Here is a 12066-nt window from a genome sequence, read left to right on the forward strand (position 1 = left end):
AACGTGATCATATATTGTACAAACATGATGGTATATTGTACAAACAGGAAAAGTATCTTGTTAGAACAATAAACTTTTCACGTTATAACGTGATACACTTGTATTTTTCTTTTGCCTAGGTGGCAGCTCTACGCTTCCGTAATTACTAACAAGTTGCCTCTAAGTCATTTTTCTGCAAGTAAATTCAACATTATTTATTTGTAAAAAAAAAAAAAAATCAGATGTATTTTGTTACCAAGAAGGTTATGTTTTTAGTAGGATTTGTGTGTGTGCATACCACCATCCTGTCTGTAAACACAATAACTTCAAAAGTTGTGAATGAATTCTGATAAAACTTTGTATGAGTGTAGAGTGGGGTCATGTTAACAATCCATTCAAATTTGGCTTACATCCACCAAGGTCTTCAAGGTCAACTCAATGATGTATTGGTGGAAAATGGACTAAAAGCCTTATAACTTTGAAACTATGATATGTAGTGTCACTGTAGTCAACATATATTACTAGTTTTATTAATTAATATTCAATAATCATCAATTTGATTTGATTTTATGACTTTGCTATGCACATTAAAGTAACAAGTTACAACTGTCAAATACATAATAATCGAATACATGTACAATGTTCCATTTTTGGGAAAACAAAACCTTGTGATTAAAAGCTTTTTCCACTTCATATTTATTTAAATACATTTTTATTCAACATTGAAATGAACAGTGTCTGTGGTCCAAACTGTAATAACAAGAAATGATATAAAACAAATGTATGTACTTTTTTTTTATTGAACAGCAAGCAGAAATACTTGTGTGTGTGATTTCCATGAGGTCTTTAGGTTAAAGGCTTTATCTAATTCCAGTGATCTATAGTGTAAAAAAGTATATTAGTATGGAAAGATACTGAGGCAGTGAGGAAAAAATGAAAGAAGCACAAAACATAATGACCAAAAACCATGAAAATCATGTGGGAAGACAAAAACAAACTCCAAAGGATTTAAAAAAGGGAAGCAAAATTGTTAATAATAAATAATAATAAGAGAAATTAACAGTCTTTTTGTCAGTCTCCAAATAAAAGCAACAATCTATTCAAAATACAGTTGGAAAATGAAAAAAAAAAACCCCACAATGCATCTCAAATCCAACAGAATGAAAGTGAAAGCAGGGAGTTGTTTAGTATGGAAGGTTGTTTCCTGCCCTTGTAAGGCTTTGGTTTAAGTTTGAAACTCTTAAATTACTGACCATCTTGAAACTTTGAGTTACTTCTGAGTAACTCCAAATTTCGAGATACCTAACTCAGAATTTCACAAAGTTTTCATAAGTTGTTAGTGAGTATCTCAAAACACAGAGGTATCTTGAAATTTCAAGTTATTTCAAGCTTGAAATTTTGAGATGCATAACTCGAGACGTGAAATTTTGAGATACATAAATCTAAATTTTACGTTGATTTGAGTAAAGTTGTTAGATTAGTTTTCAGTTTGTAATTTTGATTTATTATGTCTTAATGTTAAAATAAAAATCTTGAGATTTTGATTTATTCAGACCAAATTTTTGACCTATATAATGTGAATACTTGCATTATGAACCCCAAATTTCACATTAGGTATTTTAAAATGTCACATTACTGACGGATTATTTCAAAATTTCAACTTACTCAGAAGTAACCAAAGGTTTTTAAGATATGTTATCTTGGAATTTTAAGTTATTAGCTGAAATTTTTGAATAACATAAATCAAAATTTTGAGTTATCACCTTGAAATTTCGAGGCTTTTGGATGGCAAAAAATATTCACTCTTTTACTGGCAGAAGAAAGCTTAAAAAAATTGGGAAAATGACACAATAATGAAGTGACTTTTAGTATATTTTTTTATGTGTCTTTCTGTATTTTTAACCACACAATGAAATTATTGAATTTTACCTTTTTTACAGAAACTTACATTATATAAAAAATGATAATATATTGGCAGCAAATGATCAGTATATTTTTTGTTTTGTATTTATTTTTGGTGGATGAGTATATACATGAGTGTATGAGTGTATATAGGATGACCTCAATGACCTACAGTACATTCGTAATGTACTGTGAAACGTTTCCATAGTCTTTAGGAAGAAAAATTATAAAAAATAAAATAATAAAAAATAAAACCAGTTCTATATCTCCCAGGATTAAAGTCAAATATGTGGAAAAAGGGATCAAATAGTTTTGCAGCCAATTCTGCCTCAGGGGTCCCTGGAGGCCCCTCAGGCCTCAAAATGGGACCCGCCGGTTCAGGCTGTGACTCAGTATGAGGCCCCATCCCAACCCTCACATCCAGGTTACCCCTAACTTTTTCCCCTTTCTTTTTTCCCCTTTTGGCCATGCAGAGTTCGTGTATGTGAGGAAACGTGCATCACCTCTCCCATCTGCTGGCTGGTTGAGCTTGGCGCATGCGCAGTGCAGCTCTCCATCATTTCCAATATCCCAGTGTAGGAGAACCAGCAGAGGCAGAGAACTAATGGGTAGGCTGCTTATTCTTATTTTTCCTAAGCTTGCAGACGCACTGTTGCTCGCCCGTTTCGCTGTTTCGGCTCCGGTACGCATTCGCCGGGATGCCCGGGTAAGAACGGACAGTTTACGGTTTGATTTGACGCAGACAGAAACGTTAGTGCCTGAAAAGCGTCTCTCTCTCTCCCTCTCTCTCCCTTCTTCTTCTTCGCTCTCCCCTCTGCAAACGCAACGGGATTGCACGGCTGTTAGCTAGCATGCTAAGCTAACCCGTGCTAACTCGGCCTTACCCCTGGCCTTGCCTGCCCCCCTCCCCCTTTGGCTCGAAACCTCAACGACCGGGCCTAGCTGCTTCTTCTCTCTCTCTTTTTTTTACTTCGACAATTTGAAGTCGGAACCCCGGGCCTGCTGGTCCCCGGCATGCACGAACCCAGCTCCGCGGTTCCAATTAAACGCTGAAACGTTATTAGCGTAGCCGAGCTCGTCCTAATTCATTTTCGTTACAACAAGCTAGCTAAGCTAACGGCAGCTAGACAGCTGACGCTTGGCAGGCTAACCCCCCAGCTAGTTCAGCTAGTTCATATACAGTGCATCAAAAAGGCAGTCAGACAGGACTGATCCCGCTTGTTGACACGGTCCCCTCTTAATGCGGAGGCCCCTCACACGATGGAGCCCGAGCTAATGGTTATTAAACCAACATTTGGCTCAGTTGATGAGCAGCCCCAGCTAATGTCCACCAGGCTAATTGGCTATTATCTAACGTTTAGGTTGTTTTGGTTGTGTACACAAGCGGTTGTCATCTTCCTCCGGCTTCGGGTGGGTAAAAAAAGTCTTGTCATTCAGGCTATGTGGCTGTCAACTTTGAAGGCTGCTGCAGGACAATATGGCTCATTTATCCCCGAAGCTTTCCTTAGCCAAATCCAGCAGGCAGGAGCTACAGCAAGATTTAAGTGCTGTGCTGAGAATTAATGGGTTTAATCTAGCCAGCGGTGGATATCTTATGGGTCAGGACAGCGTGTCTAACCTTTGTGGTGTTGCAGGTTTATGCTTAGCAAATAGAAGGTGCTTTGTGCTGGTAGCTCTTCACTTTCATGAAACTGGACAGCTGTAAATATAGATGGAAATTCACAAAAAACCCTTCATATTGAACATCTTCAGCGCAGTCTCGCAGCAGTTTATGAATTAGTTGCAACCTTTAATCTATTGATTAGTGTTTCATGTACTGTACTCATGTACTGATTTGTGTCAGTGTACGGCAGATTAATGTTTTCCACTTTAAAAAGGTGAAAGGCAATAGAAAAGTCTTTAGCGGCCCCTCATTTCTGTATACTTTTCTAGGAAATGGGAAATGTGTGCAAACATAAATGAAGATGCAGTATATAAAAATGGACCTGTACAGTTCTGTACAGTTCTGCTGGGCTTGAATGTCAATATCTGGTGTGACCACCTTTACTCTTCAACACAGTCTGAACTCTCTTAGGTAGCGTTCTTGTCATTTCTTTAAGTAGTCTTCTGGAATAGTTCTCCAGGATTCTTGAAGGACATTCAAAGCTTTTCTTTGGATGTTGGATGCCTTTGGTTCTGTTCTTAGTTATTATGAGGTCCGGGCTCTGGGGAGGCCAATCCATGACTGACAGTGTAGCATTTTGTTTTCTTTTAGTGCACTGGTAGTGTTTTTGGGATCATTGGTGCATCAAAATCAGACTTCTCTGCATTCATACTTGTTTTACCAACAGTTTCGACAAGATTTCCCACATCAGTGGCTGAAATCTAGTCCCAAACCATGATAGAACCACTCACAGTTGTACCTCTCTTTACATACTGGCAACAATTTGAAACAAAAATGTCAAATTTGGATTCATCACTCCGTAAGACCCGTTACAACTGATTTTCCAGGCAGCCCTTTTGTGATTTTGCATAAGAAAATGACTTTAATATACTGTTCATCTGCTGTAGGCCTTCCAAGTCTTCTTGTGTCCTCTACTATTTTTTTTAAGGACATGTTGCACACCATGCTGAGACAAACCAGCTAATAGCTCTTTGGGAATCAGTTTGTTACTTTTTGAACCTGTCAGTTTGTGTTATTGTTGGCATTTTTCATAGATTCGACTAAATAAATAAGGAAAAACTATGACTCGACTGAACCCCAGTGGGGAAAAAAAAACCATTAAATGCCCAAAGAAAAACTTTGGGAGACCTCCAGAAAGCCTGGAGAACTATTGTTCAAGCTTTAAAAAATAGCAAAGTCTGGCTCATCTGAAGCAAAATATAAAGAAATAAGGGGTGGCTGAAGATTTTCACAATACTCAGGTATAGGTTTAGGTAGGGCTGTTCGATATAACGATATATACCGGATGACGATGTAAAAACGTCTATCGTTTAATTTTACGCTATCGTTTATTTTGTGGTGTCGCAAAATAAACTGTTTACAGCAATTTTTTTTTTTTATCGTTTTGATGGTCAATGTAGTGGCTATATTAATTTCTTAAAGTTCTCTCTTTCTCTTTTATTTAATATAACCACACTAGGGACGGACAAGCGCCTGTATTTATGCGTTAACGTTAGCAACAACGACAGTAAAACCATTGCATCACGTGTCCGCTTGTTTATTTTCCACATAAACCCTTCACAATAAAGCTCAAGATCCTGTTGAGACTTTTCAAAATAAACTGAATCACGTGAAAGAGTATGCAGAGTATTTTCGGATGAGAAGCAAAAAAGAGCCGCCAGGTGCTAAAAATAAACCTTAGACTCAAACGTTAGAACAGGCTTTTCCCCGCAGCACACTGTGTAATAAATACTCACAAAGAAAACGGCGGCCGTTACAACTTATGTCTAAAAATGTATAGTTTCATGCATCGGTTAAAACACTCGACTCCAGGTACATGACGCCCAGCTGGAAACACTCCACGTAAGTCGAGCTGCCCGAGATTCACAGAATTTACAAAAAAAAATGTTAAATTTTTGTGATTTATATCGTCATCGGGACGATAGATGTCTTATATCAGGATATGAGAATTTGGTCATATCGCACAGCCCTTGGTTTAGGTACTAAAAGCTACTGTACAAGTTTAGAAATAATACAATACAAACACAATGCAAACATGAAATATACCATCTATTGAAATACATTGCTTATAAAGTTGTGCGACCTATCACAAAAAATCCCTATAATTTGTCTCTTTGTACATCAACAAATAAGTCTCTTTTTGTGACACTTTCATGTTTCGCTGTGAAAAAACTCTCAAAAACTGTCTGCATCTGAAAACCCTCTCAACGTTTTTTCTTAATTAAGGGGGAAAAAAAGACAATAAGTAGTTCTTTGAATGCACAGATATCTCATCTAAATAATGGGTAAGAGCATTTCTACCTGTAATTTTTCCTCTTCATATGTATGTTTACCTGGACTCTAATTTTCAGACTTTAATGGGATTAAAAGCCCAAACAGAATAAAAATGCTCCATATAGACACCTGACATCTGACGTAGGCTCACTTTGTTGTAATTAGGGTACTTTTTCCAGTACCGATACACAGGCACCAACTTTCTGCTAATACCATGTACTAAAACAGTACTTTTGTTAATGAAACTGTCGTTCTTACTGTGAGGAACATTTGGGAAACTGTTATGTAGATATACAACAAATTTTTCTGGCACAACTTCACCTAATTCCAAGGTGCATGAAGAAGACAAAGATCTGATGACATGAAGACTCCAGCGACACTTAAAGTATTAGGGAACAACTTTATTGGTTTTATTTTAGATTTTATTGTATTGTCAAAGATTATGTAATTGCGTTTGGGGCTATGGCAATGCATTTGCGACTTTTACATCAGACTATTCCTAAATTAAAGACGTCTAAAAACAGTGGTATAATCTTTTTCATGCATTGACCTCATAAACTTGGTAAATTTTTTGCTGCGTTCTATCAGCTTGTGTCCTGCATCATAAATGCTTGTGGAGGTATGTTTCTCCAAGCTGGTGCTCTGTAATGACCTTATCTTTAAGAGTAAAAAGTGAAATAAAAAGTTGAAACAAATGTACTTAAAACCATAAATATTCAATTCAAGGAGAGATTTGTGACTTTCACGTCAGTATTTTTGAAAATGTGCTCTATGGCTTTATTTAAATGTGGATGGAGGTATGTTTCTCCACAACTGATAAATGGCATTGTTTTTCCTAGCTGAACTGGTCCTTTTAACTTAATTATATACAGACTATGAGAGTTATGAGCAACTCCATAATTTATGTTCTTTTCTGTCATGAAAATTTAGAGTTTAAAAAGAATTATTTTCGAAATACATTTAAAACAGAGAATGATAATTCAGACATACATGCAATATTCATAATTCTAACAGTTAAAAACAACACAATAATGAGGCACAACAATAAAAAGACCATTTTAATCCAATTTCAGACAGTTCATTAAATCACATGCCAAAAAGACTGAAATAAAAGTCAAGATATTGAGGAAGATGAATGCATGATGTATTAGTGGCTTTGCATGTGCAAGGAAATGATGAAATAAACATAGTATGTACAAAAGGAAAAATAAATGGATTTATAACAAATCTCTAAAATCTCTCTCGCTCTCCATCTATCTATTTGTGAATAATTGTTGTGTGTGTGACATCACACAACGTTTTGTTCAGATTTGCCCACCTGTTAAGATGGAGATGGGATAAATGCAGACATATGCCATAGTCAAAATGTGCAAAATAATTATATATAAATGTAGTAGAGGCCACTTTGTGCTCCTAGTTTGAGTGAGCACTGCATGTATCTCTGTATGCAAGTATTTCTGCTAGAAAGAGAGGATGGCTGCAATTTTAAGAAATCTGCCAAATTTATACTAAACAAGCTGTCCATTTGCATAAAGGCAGCTTTTTTTAAGTACTTTTTACCACTCCTAAAAAACAAAACAACAACAATTTTTCAAGCTGTACTGGTCCTCTTCAATGAGTTTATTATATACCAACTCTGTGAGTTAAGAGTAAGCCAATAATGGAAATAGCTGTGCTGAAAAGACTAAGAATTTCCAAATGCAGTGTTGTTCTTGTGTTTCATTTTTTAAATTATTGCTAAATAGGTGGACAACAAAAGGAAAATGCTGTTGTTAAAGTCACATATGCATAAAGTATTCATGACTATTCAAGTTTGTCAGATACTGCATAGAGAAGACCTTTGGAAGGGTGTTTCTCCTCTTATGAAAAAAAAGGGTTTCTGTGATTATTAATAAACTCTTTAGTGATTAAAATCAATGGTGGGCACATTGGTGCCAAAAGACCATCCATATCTGAATTTCGGGATTTTTATTCAAACATCTGCCAAAAATATGAAATTAAACAAAAAAGCTGTTGAGAAAGACGAGTGGATGACGTATTTGTGACTTTTACAAAGAAAGCAGTGTAAAAGATGCTTTTCACGTTTTTAAATTTGCTGTTCTGGTAGCTTGATAAAGACTCTTGTGGGCTTTTTACCACCAGGAATTTTTTAATTTTTTTTTTTTGTTAAATTGTGAATAACACAAAAAATCCTGCTGATGTCTATTCTGGGGGGAAAAAATTGTTCACTTCACCTGGGGTCATGCTTTCAGTCGTGACACTGCCACTGCTCTTCCATAGATTCTCATTTTAAAATTAAAAGCCAGCATCATATAAAAAGCAGACTCTGGCATCTTTATCCCCTCACCACTCAACCAGTTACAGCAGGATGCTGGAGGTCTCTTTGTGTTCAAAGGGAGTTCTTCCTCCCTACTGTTGCCCAGTAGGGATCATCGGATTGTTGGGGTTCTCCCTCTAGTACTGAAGGGTCTTTACCTTACAATACAAGGAGGCTTATTGTGAATTTTCAGTCTACTTTTAGCCTCAAATACAGATGAGGGGTTCATGCTGTGGAGCTCCAAACCTCCAGCGTTGCCTTCCCGCTGCGTTTTCCACACCAGTTTCTCTCAGCAGCCTCGTGTGCTTCCTGTAATGAGAAAATGCTCACTCACTTGTTAATGGGGTTTGACTTCATCTAGTTTTTTGTTTGTTGTTTGTTTGTTTTTTTACAGTTGAACTGATTGGTTGAAATCAACCTGTGCAGACACACATTTTACTTTGCCATTGGTTATGTCAGACCCTGTGTAATACCAGTAAGACTAACGGATCATCTATTTTAATGCTTCCGCTGGACTGTGACTGTGCTCCCTTGATTTTTACAGTTCCCAAAACAACTACTCCACCACTGTTATCTCTTCTAATTGGCTTTATTAATTTGTCACTCTGCAAAGACCTTAAGTCTTCCAGTGGGTTATGTGCTCCATTCAAACTTACCAGAGTCCAAATGCTGGCAAACTGGCGTTGCGTGCTCCTAAAGTCGTTTGGAGCTCATGTTCTGACCTGAATTGTGAGTTGGCGAGTAAATGTTGTCGGCTCCTAGATAAAGGTTTTCCTCTTTCTCCTTTTCTTGTCCCGATGACTAAAGATCGGTCAGAGACAGGTTGTCGTTAGAGTTGAGTGAAAGTCCAGCTCAGGCATGAACAAAGCAAAGAAATCTACCTCTTGACCTAATAATGAAATGCACACAGGCCACTTTGTCTGATCATATTCTTTAATATTTGGACACTGACGGAGAACGTTTTCATTTACATAAGCTGCCATCTTTAATGGACCACAAATTTAGTTACTCGAGGATCTTTGGCTGTGTTTCTGCTCGTCTTTTTTTTTTCTTTAATGTGATTTCTTATCTAAAACAGTTTGTAATTTTTTTTACTTATTTCCTATTGAGGGTGCATTTCTTCCTTTTGTACCACATTAGCTTTTTCCCTCTCTTGTTCTCTACTGTTTTGGTGACGTGTGCAGCTGGATTCACTCCAAACTGTAAAATTCCCATCACATTCAAGTACATGCACTTTTGGATGTGTGAGATTGACCTTTCTGGGTTTTTCCATACAAATCTGAGTTGGCATATTTAAAAAGGGGTTGCAACATTTACCTTCATTTTGTGAATACTTTCAGTTACAGGTCCTCAGAGTAGATAAACATAGTTTGAAATCTGCCGTTTTTTTAATGTTTTTTTAATTTTATTTTTACCAGCCCTGATAGCTCAGTAAAATAAATGACCATATGGCCAAATAAATACCTTTAACAGCTAGAAACAAATTTGAAGTCAAAATAAATACAATCAAGTAAAATTATTATAGATTTCAATGAAAACTTTGAGTAATAACAGAGAAAAAGTTCATGGAAAATAAAACAGAATACAATTAACCTACTAAACGCACTAGTGGAAAGTGTGGTGCAAGAAAGCATGAAGTTGTGATATATACCTTTCATACAGAACCTAATTTTAGCAAATATTCACTTCTGAAAATCTGGATGGCGATACTTTTAAAGAAAAAAGTAAAAAATTATTTTCATCCACTGTTCAAGTTTTTGCTTGAGGTCTAACTTTATGCACTATAAGTTGAGAGATTTCCTCTCATATCTCTCTTCTATGGTTTAAGGAGACAAAGTAGGAAAACGAATTTCAAATACGTGTCTCTGTCCTTTTTTTTTTTCCATCCACAGTTGGTGTATTTTATACAACTGCATTGGTTTGACTGCTAGTGTTTGATCTCAGACAGTCCAGCTTGTAGCAGTTTTATCCACCTCCTCCTGCATCTCTATGTAGCCGGCAGAGCAGTAGGTGGCAGGGTGCACCTTCACTGTTCCCCAAATTCACATCAGGAGTTAGAGACAGGTAGAGGTAGCTTTAGTAGGTGTGCTTTATTGAAGGCTGGGAGCCTTTATGCATCTTCCTCATTGTTCTCTTCGTGACCACCACTGCTATAAACAGCTGGCAGGAGAAAATACAAACAGCCCGAGATGGTGAATCATACTTCTTGTGTCTTCCACGTGGTATCTCCAGCTGCTGCAGCCATGATGTGCAGTTATGTTTCGGGAACTCAGCTCTGCTGTCACCTATGACTAAGAAAACACACTTTCATCATGTTCAAGCAGCAAAGGAAACGCACAAAAATGGGTTTCATTTCCTTTTCCCGCTGTTTTTTGTACTTTAGGTTTAAGGAAATCCTCTGTAAAAAGACACGTTTTTCTTAACCCTCCTGGTTGGGAGTCCTTGCTGACAGCGAGGACATTACTTGACCACTTGGAAGACGTCGAACTTGTAGATTTTAACCTAGGTGGATAGAAATTTACCATTCCTGTGATATCTTTGGTGAAGTTGTAGCCCTCAAGCTTTACAGTCTACCAGAACACAGCATTTGTTTGGGACAGCATAGCATATGCTGTATTCACATGTACCCTGTTTTTTGTAGTGCAGATGTGTACTGATACTACTGGTATGTGCATTAGCATGGCTGCTAATGACAGCAACTTTCATGTAGAAAGTTGTAGTTTGGAATAGGGCTGCTCAATTAATCGAATTTTAATCTCGATTACGATCTGGGCTTTCAACGATCATTAAAAATGACTGAGCCGATTATTAGCCCCTCCCTCGTGCTTTACTCTCGCGCTGCTCCGTGTGGGAAATCGAGCGCACCTCTTTGCATTTCGAACACGTGTCACAACAATTAAGAGCAGCGGTCTCCAACCTTTTTTGCGCCACGGACCAGTTTATGCCCGACAATATTTTCATGGACCGGCCTTTAAGGTGTCACGGATAAATACAACAAAATAAAACTAGTACAGGTACCGAAAATTTTTTTTATTCATAACACATGTGAAAAGACCCAGGAAAACTGAGTAAACGATAACGAAATAACGCTGAAAACCGATAAAAACCCTAAAAACTATACATTTCACACCTGAGCCTCAACTCTCGCGGCCTGGTACCAAACTACTCACGGACCGGTCCGAGGCCTGGGGGTTGGGGACCGCTGATTAAGAGGACCCGAGGGAACCTCGGAAAGCTAAGCAGAAGTTATTTGGAGAGGAGAGTGACTGCCGTTGGTTGAAAAGAGAGGTAAAAAAAACTTCAGTGGTGTGGAAACATTATGCCCATATGGAAAAGATATATATAAATCTTATAAAGTTTGTATCTGTCTTGTGTGAAACTTGTATGAAAAGCATATAAGAGTGAAAACAGATATAAGATCCCTTGAAAAATTATACAATGAAACTTGTATGTTTTGGATACTTACTAAAACAATGTATGAAAGTAATGAGAAAGTGGCCACTTTCACGAGTAAATCATATAAGTTTTTACTATTTCTTTTCCATATGGGTGGGTTCGCGGAGTCAGATGTGGATCAAGTAGACATAGGCTGTGTCCCAATTCAGGGTCTGCACGCTTGAAGTACGCATTTTAAGTGCGGTTACGTCACCGCCACGCGACGACTGCTGTCCCAATTCGAAGTGTACTTCAAATGCATACTCCAAATGCGCCATCGATTTCCCCAAATATCAAGCGTGGTCCGGTGCACGCTTCGTGGTCCCATATATCCCACAATTCATAGCGCGGCGGTGGGTGTGGAGAATTTTGCCGCAAAATACGGCAGAAGGGAGCGGCCGAAGAGGGTTTTTTTTCCCCCAAACTTTATTGAACGTATAAAGCGAACAGTCATTCCAGTTCAGTTTGTACAGTAGACATACAAGGCAAATAAGAG

At 37.6% G+C, this 12066-nt stretch overlaps 1 protein-coding gene across 3 annotated transcripts in view; it reads left to right on the forward strand.

Annotated features, from left to right (window-relative positions):
* Positions 1–1862: 1862 nt before the first annotated feature.
* The window catches only part of mbd5 (methyl-CpG binding domain protein 5), a 57343-nt gene continuing 47139 nt past the window's right edge, over positions 1863–12066 (forward strand). Inside the window, exon 1 of one of the 3 annotated variants that reach the window (XM_080297613.1) lies at positions 1863–2489. The gene's annotated coding sequence lies outside the window, so the exon portion shown is untranslated. Of the gene's footprint in view, positions 2588–12066 lie in introns of all 3 variants that reach the window. The other 2 variants (XM_026159964.2, XM_026159965.2) reach the window with 2 other exon arrangements.

This window comes from Astatotilapia calliptera, chromosome 23 (assembly GCF_964374335.1).
Source record: "Astatotilapia calliptera chromosome 23, fAstCal68.1, whole genome shotgun sequence".
NCBI lineage: Eukaryota > Metazoa > Chordata > Actinopteri > Cichliformes > Cichlidae > Astatotilapia > Astatotilapia calliptera.